This window comes from Marmota monax, unplaced genomic scaffold (genome assembly GCF_021218885.2).
Source record: "Marmota monax isolate L192 unplaced genomic scaffold, Marmota_monax_Labrador192_F-V1.1 WCK01_AAM20220418_F8-fsc00021, whole genome shotgun sequence".
Classification (NCBI taxonomy): domain Eukaryota; kingdom Metazoa; phylum Chordata; class Mammalia; order Rodentia; family Sciuridae; genus Marmota; species Marmota monax.
In genome coordinates, this window is record NW_026695228.1 from 3,096,111 (window position 1) to 3,111,702 (window position 15,592).

The 15,592-nt window shown below is 34.8% G+C and overlaps 1 protein-coding gene across 1 annotated transcript in view; it reads left to right on the top strand.

The window, feature by feature from the left end:
- Positions 1-227: 227 nt before the first annotated feature.
- The window catches only part of Zcwpw2 (zinc finger CW-type and PWWP domain containing 2), a 131,497-nt gene continuing 116,132 nt past the window's right edge, over positions 228-15,592 (top strand). Inside the window, exon 1 of the mRNA XM_046437664.2 lies at positions 228-494. The gene's annotated coding sequence lies outside the window, so the exon portion shown is untranslated. The remainder of the gene's footprint in view (positions 495-15,592) is intronic.

A 15,592-nucleotide genomic window follows, 5' to 3' on the forward strand; every position in this document is an offset into this window, starting at 1 on the left:
CGCCGCAAAGGGATTTCCATTTCTTCTGCCTCAGCGGAGCTCGCGACGCAGCCCTGCCCTTGGGCTGGGGCCCTGGGGGTTCTGGAAGGAGGGGCGAGCCAAGGCAGGAGGGGCCCGGCGGCCGCGGGAGCAGGCCCGTTACCCAGCAACGCGCGCGCGCGCGCGCGAGACCCAGGCCCGTCGGCGCCTGCTGGCGTCGTCGGGACTCGTGCGCGCTAGTAGCCGCGTCACGCGCCGCAGGGGCAAGCCTTGTCGAGGGCGGGTTGAAAAGGTGGAAGAGCGCCTCAGAGCCGGAAAAGCGGCTGTCGCCTTACCGGGGCTCCACGTTAGTGCCGCGCAAGGAAACCGGAAGTCAGACCCGCGGGAGCTGGGAGGGCGTTCGCGGAGCCGGGCTGGAGGAGGGGCCGGAGAGAGCAGCGTACTACGTGTCCCGTGAGCCTCCGCGACGGGACAGGGCTGGGCCGCGGCGACGCGAGGAGGCGGAGTGGAACTGGGTAAGAGCGTTGCTCGCCGCCGCGGCGGTTGGGCCGAAAGCCGCCTTCGGGGGCGCCCTCTAGCGCGTCCTTTTTTTCTCCGCGTCCACCCGGTATCCGAGCGTGGGGTGCGAGTCGGCTCAGCCTAATAACGCCTTAGGGGTTGCTGCTGTCGCCGCTGTGTGGCCGGGACCTGGGACGCTCGCTGGGTTAACTGGGAGGGCGCCGTTTTAATCCCGGCGGCCTGTTTTCTGGGCGCGTTGCGGACTCTCCCGTGATCGTTGGAAGCACTTAGTGGGCGAATACCTCAGGGTATTCACCACTACTCACCCAAGAACTCGGGTTCCAGCACACTGCTCGGCAGGTGGGATAGAGAGCGCGATCTCGGCCGCTCCCCTAGAACTGTCAACGCCCTGGGTTCTTTCAGCAGAGAAGACAGTCTGAGCTGAGGTGTCACAGTCTATGGGGTTCTCATAACGAACCCCCGAAGCTCTAGATCATTTCAGGCTAAGCAGGCAAACGAATGTACAGTAATTATACGAAATTTATCCTCGTTAACCGCCAATTAGTATCACAGACGCCCCTGGCCACCCTCTCAAGTAGAGTTTTGTCAACTGGAGTCTCTCACCTGTCGTCACTGTTCTGGTAGAAGGTCTTTCTGCATCATGTAATAAATTAGCCCAACTGTAAGCTCAAGAGAATGGATTCAACACGAGAATTTATTTGAAGATATGTTTTCATAGTTGTTAAGCCTGTCTTTTAAAATTTAAATTGAAAAGTCACAGCTGTTGCCAACAAAGGCCACAACTTTGTTACATGGTAGTCGAGAAAATATTTTAGAATTTATATTAATGTAATGTGGAAGGAGATCCATTCCCCTCAGTATCTTGGAATGGAAGGTGGAAGAGAGCAGTGTTTTTAAGCAAGAATCGGTCCTCGGCGTATTTTGATTGTTTCTGTGATGCGCTTTCTGATTTTTTTTTTTTTAACTGAAAAGCAAACCATCAAACACTTTGTTTTGGCCAGTAGAGTTTTGATAAATGTTAACAAAAGCAGTTGAGATACCCGAAGTCATCAAATAAAGCGATAATCTAACTTTTAATTTGAAGACGTAGAAATGTTTTCTATTTTTAAACATGATATAAAAAATTAGTTGTTGAAAAAGCAAGGAAATTATTTTTTTCCCCCTCTCACGGTAAGTAAAGAGAAGTGACACAGCTCAATATTTTAAATTCTGGTGAGAGGGTCTATTTTTTTTTTTTTTTTTAAATATACACCTCCTGAATGTAACTATTTAAAAGCTGGACTTTGTTTACAAAATTATTTTCTTGATTGCAGTGCATGTTTGTGTTTACTATTTGTCAAGTTAAAACTTGTTAGTTTTTCCTGTGAGGGCATTGTGCTGCTGCTAGGTTACGACAAAATATAATCCAAATCTTTATTGCATTTAGCCAGAAATGGTCACCTTCCCCCAACTTCTAATCTTCTTCTTTAATTAACTTTAGTGAATAAAATAAATCATTAGAAAAAAACTTGTCTCACAGTTCACTTATAATCATGTGTTTGTATTACAATCTTACTGCAGAGAAAAAAATCCTCCAATAAGTTGATTAAAAGATAGTTTTCATAGGAGCATTTCATAGGAAAACAGAGTGGTTAAATCATCGTTGTTAAACTAGATACCAGATAGAAAAGAATTTGCATGTCAGTAGTTTCTTAACTGATAGCCAACTGGTTAGGTGAGTGGCTGGTTTTCCAGGGTAAGGCTTAATTCCATTGATTTTTTTTTTTTTTTTTTTTTTTTTGAAATTGCTTAGGCATTGTTTCTAAGGAATGCTCATTTTTTCCCAAGAGGGAGTTGTTAACTGCATCCTCCAACAAATTCTCTGACTAGATTTTGGACAGTTTTTTGTATTTTACATCATCATTACATTTCCTCTAGATACAAGTGTAATCTAAAAATTTCAAAACAATTGATTGCTTTAAAAAATATATTTGTTGTAGAAGGTCGCCTCTTCTACCTTTTCCCACCTTCCCCCACCTCCTCACCAAAGTTCAGATGTTCGGGGTATGATATTGACTATCTTGGTACCTTTTTTCACTGGAGTAGGTTTGGATTTCACAGTAATATCAATAAAGAATATGGGACCTGTCACAATTTCTGACTATGGCTCAGCCTGCTTTTCTTATTTTTAGGCAATGTAATAATTTTTTTAGAGTTACTTCAGATTTTATTATTAATTGGGCAATATGTAAAAATAATGTAAAAAGTTTTTTTAAAAAATTATGAATGTTGTGTCTATAAGGTATGAAGAATACTGTAATAGGAAACAGTAAGAATGCCATTTTTTGAGGAAAAAAATCTGAAGTGAATTTCTGCTTAGTGTGGTTTAAATTGCATATTAATTCAATTAAATTAAAATTATACCACTCTAGGGGGTCATTATTTTTCTGAGTACATGCTCTATGGTAGATACTGGTTCTTCAATGTCAGTGGAACAGATTTAAACTATCAGAACTGCTAACTTGTGATAGCAGTGTCTATCTTCATATTAATACCAGCTTCAAAGTAATTTTATTGATGTTATTTTAAAAGCGTTCTTCTCTCTTCCCCATGTGTCATTTATTCAGGTTAAGATAGAATTTTAGTGGCCAAGGTAAAGAGAATATTAAAGAATACTACCAAAAATGAAAAATGTGGTGTCTGGGCATACTTGGTATCTTCTGTTTTTCCTTCCAGCTTCCCCGGCCCACCCCCTCACACGGTGTGTGTGGACACATGTACACAAAGAGAGGGAGAGAGAAAGAAAAGGTTGTAAACTTAAAGTTCCTAACTGTCATATTGTGTGTTTACAAATGTGTATGTATCTTAAAGCAGCAACCTTCAAATTGGGCAACACACATATCTTATCCTTAACCTTCATGTAACCTTAGGGTACAAGAAGGCTTTCCAGGAGGTTAATGGGGAGGGTTTAACAGCATTAATTCTAAGTTGTTAACTTCCATGTTTTTGTCTCTGAGATTCATCTGCCCCAGAGTGTGCTAGACACCTTTCTGCTTCCTCTCATTATACCAATAAAGCAATGCCTTTCATCTGATCTAAATCTTGATAGTGTTGTATAGAGAGGGAATAACTTTTTAAAATTTATTTTATCTTTTTTTTTTTATTGGTTGTTCAAAACATTACAAAGCTCTTGACATATCATATTTCATACATTAGATTCAAGTGGGTTATGAACTCCCATTTTTACCCCAAATGCAGATTGCAGAATTACATTGGTTACACATCCACATTTTTACATAATGCCATACTAGTGTCTGTTGTGTTCTACTACCTTTCCTATCCTCTGCTATCCCCCCCCTTCCTCTCCCCTCCCATCTTCTCTCTCTACCCCATCTACTGTAATTCATTTCTCTCCTTGTTTTTTTCCTTTTTCCCATTCCCCTCATACCCTCTTATATGTAATTTTGTATAACAGTGAGGGTCTCCTTCCATTTCCATGCAATTTCCCTTTTCTCTACCTTTCCCTCCCACCTCATGTCTCTGTTTAATGTTAATCTTTTCCTCCTGCTCTTCCTCCCTGCTCTGTTCTTAGTTGCTCTCATTATATCAAAGAAGACATTTGGCATTTGTTTTTTAGGGATTGGCTAGCTTCACTTAGCATAATCTGCTCTAGTGCCATCCATTTCCCTGCAAATTCCATTGTTTTAATTGTTATACATGACAGTAGAAAGCTTTTGTGCACTTTGATGTCCATAGATGGGCTATAATTTCTCATTTTTCTGAGTGTACATGTTACAGAATCATATTGGTTAGGTAGTCACATTTTTACATACAGTTATAAGGTCTGTTTCATTCTATCTTTCCTAAACCCATACCTCCCCCATCACTTCCCTCTACCTAATCTAAGGTAATTCTATTATTCCCTAGTCTCCTTCCCCACCCCCCATCTTATTGTGAATTAGCATCTGCATATTAGAGAAAACATTTGGCCTTTGATTTTGTGGGATTGGCTTATTTCACTTAGTATGATATTCTCCAACTCCAACCATTTACTGGAAAATACTGCCTGCATGGCTACCACCATTGCTGCTGCCTTTGATTCTGCTGCTGCCAGCCAGAGGGAATAAGTCTTAATGACTGGGTAGTTGATTCCTTTGCAAAACTAGTTTCTTTCAGAAATATGTCAGAGGGACCAAATTGAGCTATCAGCTCATTATTATTATTTTTTTAAATAATTTTTTTATTGTTGTTCAAAACATTACAAATTTCTTGATCTATCATATTTCACACTTTGATTCAAGTGGGTTATGAACTCCCATTTTTACCCCATATACAGATTGCAGAATCACATCAGTTACACATCCATTGATTTACATATTGCCATACTAGTGTCTGTTGTGTTCTGCTGCCTTTCCTATCCTCTACTATCCCCCCTCCCCTCCCCTCCCCTCTTCTCTCTCTACCCCCTCTACTGTCATTCATTTCTCCCCCTTGTATTATTTTTCCCTTTCCCCTCACTTCCTCTTGTATGTACTTTTGTATAACCCTGAGGGTCTCCTTCCATTTCCATGCAATTTCCCTTCTCTCTCCCTTTCCCTCCCACCTCTCATCCCTATTTAATGTTAATCTTCTTCTTCTGCTCTTCGTCCCTACTCTGTTCTTAGTTACTCTCCTTATATCAAAGAAGACATTTGGCATTTGTTTTTTAGGGATTGGCTAGCTTCACTTAGCATAATCTGCTCTAATGCCATCCACTCCCCTGCAAATTCTATGATTTTTTCATTTTTTAATGCAGAGTAATACTCCATTGTGTATAAATGCCACATTTTTTTTTATCCATTCGTCTATTGAAGGTCAGCTCATTATTAAAACTAATTTTTAATGGCACACCCCCATGTGATTTTGGCTATATAATATAGGAGTTTAAAAAATGACAAATGCTATAACCAGAAACCTTTACACTCCCAAATGTTTGAAATGGAAGAATATAAAATGGATTAGCCTGAACCATGTGTCTTTCTAGCAATATGTAATATTCACTTTGGGGTATGTGACTTAATGGAGGGGATGAGGGGGCAGAAGGGTCATAATCTAGTTTGCTATGACATGTATTTATAGTAAAAGTTTACTTTTGATATTTATAAAGATTATAATTTGTGATATGTTTGCTATTTGGTCTATAGTGTTCAGTAATCGAATGACAATACTAAAGAGAATTTTTAGAACCTATGTTCTTGGAAATTTGAAAATTGGCTTTTTTTGGTCGGGAAATATGATAGGGTGATCAAAGTATTTTTAAATACTAAAATTATTACATTGGTATAAGCTTATGTGGGAACTGAAATGAAATAAATTCAAACAGAAAAGGGATGATAAGTTCTTAAATGTTAAAAGAGATTTTATGTACTTTTCAAAAAGATGGATGTTGGCAGAATTATTATGGTATTTTTTTCCATTTACAAAAGTTATCTGTATACTTACCTCTAACACCTAGTCTTGTACAGGACTTATAATCTGTGCTTCATTGATAACTTTTTGACTTGAAATACTTTTTTAGTTAACAGGAATTAGTTTCTGAAATATTTTTCCCAAAATAAAATATGAATATCATAATTGTATGCACAATATCTAAATGCAGTTATTTCCAGGCAGAAACATGTTGGTGAAGAAAAAGTAATGGTCCTTCAGAAGTTTGATATGAAGAATAGGGAGATGAAATATGGGAATAAACAACAGGAAAACAGCAACAGAAAATTCAATATTCACATGCAGAAGAAGGAAATTGGAGCATTATAAACAGAAATCAAATCAAAATAGCTTAACAGCTTAACGTATGTTAAATGTAAGATGAAAAACTAAAACTCAGAAACAGAGAAAAGGCTTTGTAACATTGTTCTTGGCAAAGATTTCTTGGATATAACTCCCAATGTACAGGCTAACCCCCCCCCCAAAAAAAAAAAAAACCACCAAAAAAAGCAAAAATGAACAAGTATGACTGTTTTCTAATTAAAATGTATCCATCTAGCAAAGGAAACAATCCCAGTGAAAAGGCAACCCATAGAATAGAAGGAAATAATGCAAAACATGCATTTGATAAGAAGTTAACATACAAAATATATAAGGAATTCATACAACTCAATATCAAAACACCAAGTAACCTGATTAAAAAATGGTCAAGGGACTTGAATTTACATTTCTCTAAAGAAGGCATTGAAATGGTCAATAATTCTATGAAAATAAGCGTAGCATCAGTAATTATCAGGGAAATGGAATTCAGAAGCTCAGAGATCACCGCACACCTTATCAGGATGGCCATTTTCAAAAAAAATCTTAAAAGTAATTTATGTTGGCAAGAAAGTGGACAATTGGCATCATCAGATGAATGGATAAATAAAATGTGGTGTATATGTACAATAGAATATTATCAGTCTTAAAAATGATGAAACCATATCATGCAACAACATAGATGAAACTAGAGAATACCAGGTTACATAATATAAGCCAGATACTGAAAGACGAATACAGCATTATTTCACTTACGTACCATATGTAAGTAGTCAATCTCATAGTAGTAGAAAGCAGAATGGTGGCTGCCTGAATTGGGGTTGCCGAAAATAGAGTTGCTGTTCAGAAGATATAATTTCAGTAGTCATAAAAGATGATAAAAGTGAAGATGAAAAAGTTCTAGAGATTTACTGTTTAACGATGTACATATAACTATTATATTAAAAAAATTTAAGAGGGTAGATTTCATGTTATTTATTTTTTTAAAAAGGCATCAAATAGTAATAAAAATAGTGAAATGGAATCCACAAAATGGGAAAAGTTACTGGGAACAAGTGGAAACAGCAAAAACAAATACCTGATAACCAGGATATATAAAGTTTAGAATATTAAAAGCATAAAGACAACCAGATAGAAAAGTGAGCAAGAGACTGGGGCAAGTATTTTATCGAAGAATTTTCTAGAGACCAAGATAAATTGCTCTAGCTTTTTTTTTTTTTTTCTTATAATAGTACCAGGCTTAGTCTTATTCTTAGTCATTGTTCTATACCTTGAGTGAACATATTAGTTCTACTTCTAATTTCCTATGTTCTGATGCTTTTACATTCTGATGCTTTGCTAAGCCTAGAATCATCGCCCCTCCCAAATAATAGCCCAATATTTAGAGATAGAAAATAACTGGCCTAGGAGTGTACTTTTAAAATGGAAATCAACCAATCAGGAGGCCACATTTCTAACAACCTTTTGCATGCTCTTACCATGCCGCTATTCACTTGTGGTAATGAACCTAGGGCCAAGTAACAAAAAACTCAAGATAGCCTCTAAGTCTCAGACCTTCTTAAAATTATTCAAACTATCCAGTTTTAAACCTGCTTTAAACTAACTTTTTAAACACGGAACCAAGTATTAGTGAATTGTAGTCTACAGTAGCTTCTTGGACACTAAAACAAAATAATTTCTTTATAAAACAGGAGTTTTTAGAAGTTTTCAACACCAATTTTCACATCCAGTTTTGTTAGAAAAGGAAAATAAGCAAATCATGAAACTTTCATAGTCCACTTATCTCAAGATATGATGAAGGCCTTAATAATAAATTTTTGGACTGGGGGTGTAGCTCAGTCATACAGTGCTTGCTTAGTACTCAAAATTCTTTAACATCAAAAAATTAAAAAAATTATTGACAAAACCACAATATATACAACACTATTACATTTTGAAGTATATTCTTCTAATGTCTATACATTCTTTACAATCTTTTCTGTAACTTCTTTTAAAAATATTTTAAAATTTGGAGTTTATTTGTATTATAATAATTTGCACATGCTATGATTCAATTGCCTTTTTTAAAAAAAGGAAGTCTAATTAAAAGTCAACAATTCCTTACCCTGTGGCATACATTAGGCCTTAAAAGCAAACATTTTTTTAAAACTGGCATTGTAGTTTTGCATATAGTTACCTGAATGCATGACCTTATGCTCTACTTGTTTGTGGCCACTGAGCCACAAACCTAACCCTATTTTGTATTTTGTTTAGAGACAGGGTCTCACTGAGTTGTTTAGTGCCTCGCTTTTGCTGAGGCTGTGGCTTTGAACTTGAGATCCTTCTGCTTCAGCCTCCTGAAGCCTCTGGGATTACAGACATATACCACCCTGCCCGCTCTGCTTTTTAATTTATCAGCTTTGGGCAATATTCAATCTATACTATGAATGGTGAAATTATAGCTTAATCTTTATATTTACATTTTTTCTGTGTATCTGAGGGCTTTTTTAAGCTTACATTGATGCACAAATGTATTGTTCCTTACAAAGCCAGCTGGTCTGCTTAGATAACTATTTTTCTTAAAAATCTAATCTTGTAAACTCTGACTCAAAAACAATTCTTGCATCAAGATCACGTACACCAATAACTCCTCAAAATCATGTCACATTTTAGTCCATATTCAGATGATAAATTTGATGTTCATGCTTTTTTTCTTGCCTGAAGTTTTGTCTTCAATTTTTTTCTTGCTGAATAAAGAAACATTTCTTCTTTATCATATTGTATGATGTTTCACTTTCTTCCTGATTTTTATTGATATAATGAAATGCATTCTACTTCTTAAATTTTTTCTCTTTTTTTTAAGAACCTTCTTTTCAAAACCTTATAGAGCCTCACATGCTTTTCAAGGAAGATTGTTTTCCATTTTTGTTGTGGAGTTCTCTACAGTATATTCTGTATTGAAGCTTCCTGGGCACCATTTCGTTTGGCCAGACATCTACCCCCAGTTTCTTTCAGAATGTAGTTGAAATTCTTTGTTCAATGATAACTTCTTAACCTACTTTTTGTCCTCTATAGTCTGTATATTTTTCTTTTATGTTTTAATTGTAATTTAAATGGAAAGGAATGAATAAAACTAGACTATTCGCTTTCTTTTATAATATGATATTTTTATATTGTCATTAAATGTCTATTCTAAGCATAGGTATGGTTCAATTTTCAGGCTGAAATTATATTTTTTTATGTACCTATCAATTATGTAAATAGTTAATGAAGTTCAAAGGGAAAATAATGCCATTATTCCAGCTTGGCATCACTAGATGATCTATCTTTTTTGCTTTGTTGTGTGTGTGTGTATGTGTGTGTGTGTGTCTGTGTGTGCTTTATTTGTGATTGGCTTAGAGACTTTAGTTTGTGTCTTTCCAGGGAAGAATTCTGAATTATTATTATTTTCAGCTTGTCATGTTTACAAATTGAAATGTGATACACTGAGGAAGTATGCATTCAGTTTTGCATTATGCAATTTTAAAGTACTTTCATCTTCACATTCTCATTTTAAAACTCTTCAGTCATTTCTTTATTTGTGTAGTGATCCTTGAAACAATCATTTTTATACTTATTAGAATCAAGCATAAAAGAGTCATCACTCAAATTAGTTATTAGGGTTATGATATTTATTTCTAAAATAAGAAAAAAATAAATGACAATATAAATCATTTTGAATGACAAGTTGAAATTTTCTAATTAGATTAGATTGAGACTTTGTTTTTGTGTCTTGCAGCTTGAAGAAAGTGGTTGACTTAAAAAACTATTCTTCCATAGCATTAATGGAATTAAATTTTACCTTTAACCATATCAACCGTATGATTTTATGACAATGCAGCTTAGATAAAAGTCAATTGAGAATGGGTACATGAAAGGGAAAGTAAGTTTTTTGAAATTCATACTCCTTTAAAATATATATATATATATATATGTGTGTGTGTGTGTGTGTGTGTGTATTTTTAGTTGTAGATGGGCACAATACCTTTATTTTTTATTTTTACATGGTGCTGAGGATCGAACCCAGTGCCTCATGCCTGCCAGGTGAGCTCTCTACTACTGAGCCACAGCCACAGCCCCCAAACTCTTCTTGTTTAATCTCCTCACACAATTCTTTTTCATTTAGAGCACAATTTTATTTGATAGATTGTCTTAAGAACTTAATTTTAATTATCATTATTGAATCTATTTTATTATTTTAAGTCTCAGTATACTGAATAAACTGGGGTATTTTTAGCCATCCTATATAGTCCAAAAGCATATAAATTCATTAATAAGATTTGAAGTTGATATTTAACACAATATAGAAAATTATTGTTATTTTACTTTATTACTTATTTTACCCTTAAAATAATTTAAAGTAGCGTAATATAGTTGTTGCAAAGATACCAGCCTTTAGTATGCCATTAAGTTTTCTCTTTCAGTCTACTTTGATTTCTGACTTGGATGAAATCCATCAGTTATCTTTATTATTAAACAAGAAAAGAAAAAGTATTTTTATTATGCATCTTGAAACTATGCTAGAAGTATCCCCAGTATCTGCATAAACTATTCCCAGAATTATAAAGATAAATTACAGTTTTGCACAGATATTCATAGACTCTTAATAAGTATTTGTTGAATCATTAAGTATAATCTAAGGTTAGCATATATGCACAAATTTGTTAATTAGGTAAATGAATGAACAGTGACTGTTAAATTTACATCATAGAGAAGATTAAGGGTAAATGCATTTTAAAGATTAGAAACAAAATAAATAATTTGTTAAGCTGAGCACTTGAGAAAAATCATGAAAGAAGATAATTAAAGTATTCTCATTCTGTACTGGTTTTTACATGTTTAATTTTTTTATCTAACTACAAATATAACTCATTTAAAAGCATTCTAGAAAAAAAAAAACCACAAACATTATTTAATATCTTCAATGTGCCGGCACTGAAATGGGGGTTTTTCATATACTGTTTCATCATAAATACAATCCTATGAATTATTACCATCAGCATGTTTAGATGATAAGATGATTTTTAGATAATTTAACTGACTTACCTTCATTTTAAAAGTCTCACAGGGAATGAAGCAAGAATTTAAACCCAGACCTGGTGAAGATATCCAGTTGATATGCACAGCCTCACTGATTTTAAATATTTTGAACATCAACACTGCCTAGACCAGTATAACACTAAATTTTATATATTTTTTTCTATTATTTCATGCCTTATAAATATTCATTCAGTGCTTTTTCTGTCAAGGACTTTTCTAGATACCTGGGATACAGTGGTTATTAAGCTATGAACTTTGTCATAAGTGGATTTTTTCTGTAACAAAACTTAAAAAATAGAAAAATTTGACCATTTGTTCTTCAAGTAATAAGTCAAAAGGTTTTTTAGAAAGTAACTTTCTGTTTTGGAAGACAAAGGGAAGGAAAATGCAATGCAACAATTGTGGGTTGTAATTATTAAGTCAGGTTTTTTTTTTTATTCTTTATTACTGGGCTCTTCTCTACCATCCAACATAAATAAATAAGTTGTTCTGACTGCATACTTTTTCAACTTGCTCTTTTATTTGCATTTTCTCCCCATTCACAGAAATAAAGAAAAACAACTACTCACAGATTTATCTAAAACTGTTTTTTCCCATTTCTTGCCTTATAATTACTCTTTATAGCATGTTCCATTCAGGATTCCATCTCCAGAATAAACCTGGCATTGCTCTTGTCAGATCATCCATATTTTCCTTGTTGAAGTCTAATGTCATTTCCAACCTTCTCTGTCCTTATTACTGAAATCCTAAGTATCATCTAACACAATTATCCACTCCATCTTTCTGTGAACATATATACCCCCATCTTTGACATGAATATTTGGACTTGAGATTTAGTAGCTAAACTTACCTTGATGCCTCTCTTTTCTTTTTTCTCTATATGCAATAATACATCAGAGAATTCTGCCTATTCTACCTCTAAAACATATACAGAATCAGTCCACTTTTTTTCAGAACCCTATTTCCATTTAAAACATAATCTCTTGCCTTAAATCTATCCTCTATACAATAAGGTGAACTATTTTTAAATATGTGTTTTGTTGAACTACACCATTTTGTATATATAAAAAAGTACAAAAGTGAGGCAAAGAAAGCTCTTTTCCTCACTCATTACCTGTCACAGTTTCCAGTACCCCAGAAGAACATTGCCAGCCCCACAGAAACTACCTCATGCCCCTTCTCAATTTCTATATTCTTTTTACCCATAACTCACTGCTGTTACGAGTTATTGCATCCAAAACATGTTTCTCATGTTTTAAAACTATATAAATGGAAAATCTTTACATATACCATATATAAAAGTTATTTAAAGCTTCATATAACTCATCACTTTGTATTTTATATCTGGCTGCTTTCCCTCAATGTAATGTTTCTGAGAATCATCCAAGTTATATCATTTTCATTGCTATTTCAATTTAAAAAATATTTTTTAGTTGTACCTTTGTTTATTTATATGCAATGCTAAGAATCAAACCCATCTTCTCACACATGATAGGCAAGAGCTCTATCATTATGCTGTGACACCAGCCCATGAAAAGCAATTTTATCAAATATTTTAGTAATTGGCTGTTTAACATGCTGTATGTGAAATTCAAGTTTTTTAAATCCTTGTCAGCACTAGGCTTTGTCAACCTTTAATATTTGTTTAGCTGGTGAGTGTATATTGCTATCTTTGTAGCATTACTTTATATTTCCTTAAGTTTGAGAACCTTTTCATATTTATTTGTCATTCATATCTCCTCTTTTGCTAAGTACCTGTTTCCCCCCACCCCCAATTGGAGTTTCTGATTTTTTTTTTCTGATTGTCTGTAAATAGGAAATCATTAAGGTAGGAAATCTTTCTTTAGTCCTATCACCCTGATCTCGTATTTGTCCTTTAAATAGGCCAAAGTGTTCCCCTTTTCAAATATATTTTCAAATATTGTGGACACATATACTCTTTGGTTATCATTCTATTTTTCCTCTAGAAAACCACTTCCACTATTGAGCCGTCGTTACCCCTTTTTCCAAGTATGGGTATGTGACCTGTGCCCCAAAATTCTCACTATTCATTGACTACATTGTTATTGGATTATAGAAAGCCAACTTGGAGCCAGAAGATAACATAAGATATGGAGAAGAGATACTAGCTTTTACATAGTAGGCTTTTACTTGTTACCACCATCTTTATATAAAACCAAGACTGAAGCCAAGGCAGCATAGAGAAACTAAGTGAAAACAAATTCATTTGAAATCATTTGTTCTTAAATTTAGCTATGCCTTAAGTCAGCATAACCACCTACTTTTAATACATGTTCCCAAAGGCTATTTTTTAAATTTTAATTTAAAATCCTTTTGGGGGGCTTAAGACTGTTTGTTTGGATTATCTGATACTTGCAACAAAGTGAATCTGAGCTGATACCATTTAGTTGCATTCATAAACATTTAGAATATTGCTTTTGTTCATATATGCTTATTTGAATATACAAAATCAATATATTTTGACTAAAACGTTAGTTTTTTTATATATGACAGCGGGATGCATTACAATTCTTATTACACATATAAAGCACATTTTTTCATATCTCTGATTGTATACAAAGTATATTCACACCAATTCGTGTCTTCATACCTGTACTTTGGATAATAATGATCATCACATTCTACCATCATTAATAACCCCATGCCCCCTACCTTTGCCTCCAATCCCTCTGCCCTATCTAGAGTTCATGTATTCCTCCCATGCTCCCTCTCCTCATCCCACTATGAATCAGCCTCCTTATATCAAAGAAAACATTTGGCATTTGGTTTTTTGGGATTGGCTAACTTCACTTAGCATTATCTTCTCTAACTCCATCCATTTACCTGCACATGCCATGATTTTATTCTCTTTTATTGCTGAGTAATATTCCATTGTGTATATATACCACATTTTTTAATCCATTCATCTATTGAAGTGCATCTAGGTTGGTTTAGCCATTGTTAATTGTGCTGCTATAAACATTGATGTGGCTGTGTCCCTGTAGTATGCTGTTTTTAAGTCCTTTGGGTATAGACCGAGGAGAGGGATAGCTGGGTCAGATGGTGGTTTCATTACCAATTTTCCAAGAAATCTCCATAGTGCTTTCCATATTGGCTGCACCAATTAGCAGTCCCACCAGCAGTATATGAGTGTACCTTTTCCCCCACATCCTCGCCAACATTTATTGTTATTTGTCTTCATAGTAACTGCCATTCTGACTGGAGTGAGATGAAATCTTAGAGTAGTTTTCATTTGCATTTCTCTAATTGCTAATGATGTTGACCATTTTTTCATATATTTGTTGGTTGATTGATTGTATATCATCTTCTGAGAAGTGTTTGTTCAGGTCCTTGGCCCATTTATTGATTGGGTTATTTGTTTTCTTGGTTGCTTAGCTTTTTCAGTTCTTTATATACCCTAGAGATTAGTGCTCTATCTGATGTGTGAGGGGTAAAGATTTGCTCCCAAGATGTAGGCTCTCTATTCACCTCACAGATTGTTTCTTTATGAGCAAGGAAATTTATCCCAGAAATTCAAGGTTAGATTAACATTTAAAAATCAATTAATGTGGTATACCATATCCATAAACAACAAAACTTATATAGGGTTGGAGTGTACTTCTATGGTGGAACTCATGCTTAGCATGCATGAGGTTCTGCCTTTGTTTACAGTACCACATCCACATGCACACACACAAAAAATGATTAACACCATGTGATAATCTTTGATAGATGTCCAAAAAGCCCTTGACAAAATCATAATATCATAAATACATGAAAAAAAAGAGGAATAGAAGGGAAATTTTTTCAACAAGAGTATCTACAAAAGTGCTATAGTTAACATCATATTTGGTGGTGAAAGAATGAGAGTGCTTTTCCTAAAATTGAGAGCAAGAATGTCCACTCTCCAGTATTATACTTGTAAGTGTAGCCTGGGCAATTAGGCAAGAATAAAAGGCATCAATGGGTTGAAAAGAAAAAGATAAAATTTTATCTACTTGAAAAAAAAAGTTGCAAGATACACAGTTGTATACAGTTCTTAGCAGCACATGTATACAGTTGTACTTCTGTATACTAACAATAAACAGATCATAACTGAAATTAAGAAAAATTCATGGACAATAACAAAAGTATTCTTTTTCTGGCAATTTTAAAAAAAATTTGTTCTTTTTAGATAGATATGACAGTAGAGTGTATTTTGACATACCTACATGGAGTGTAACTTCCCATTCTTGTGGTTGTACATGATATGGAATTTCACTGACGTTATATT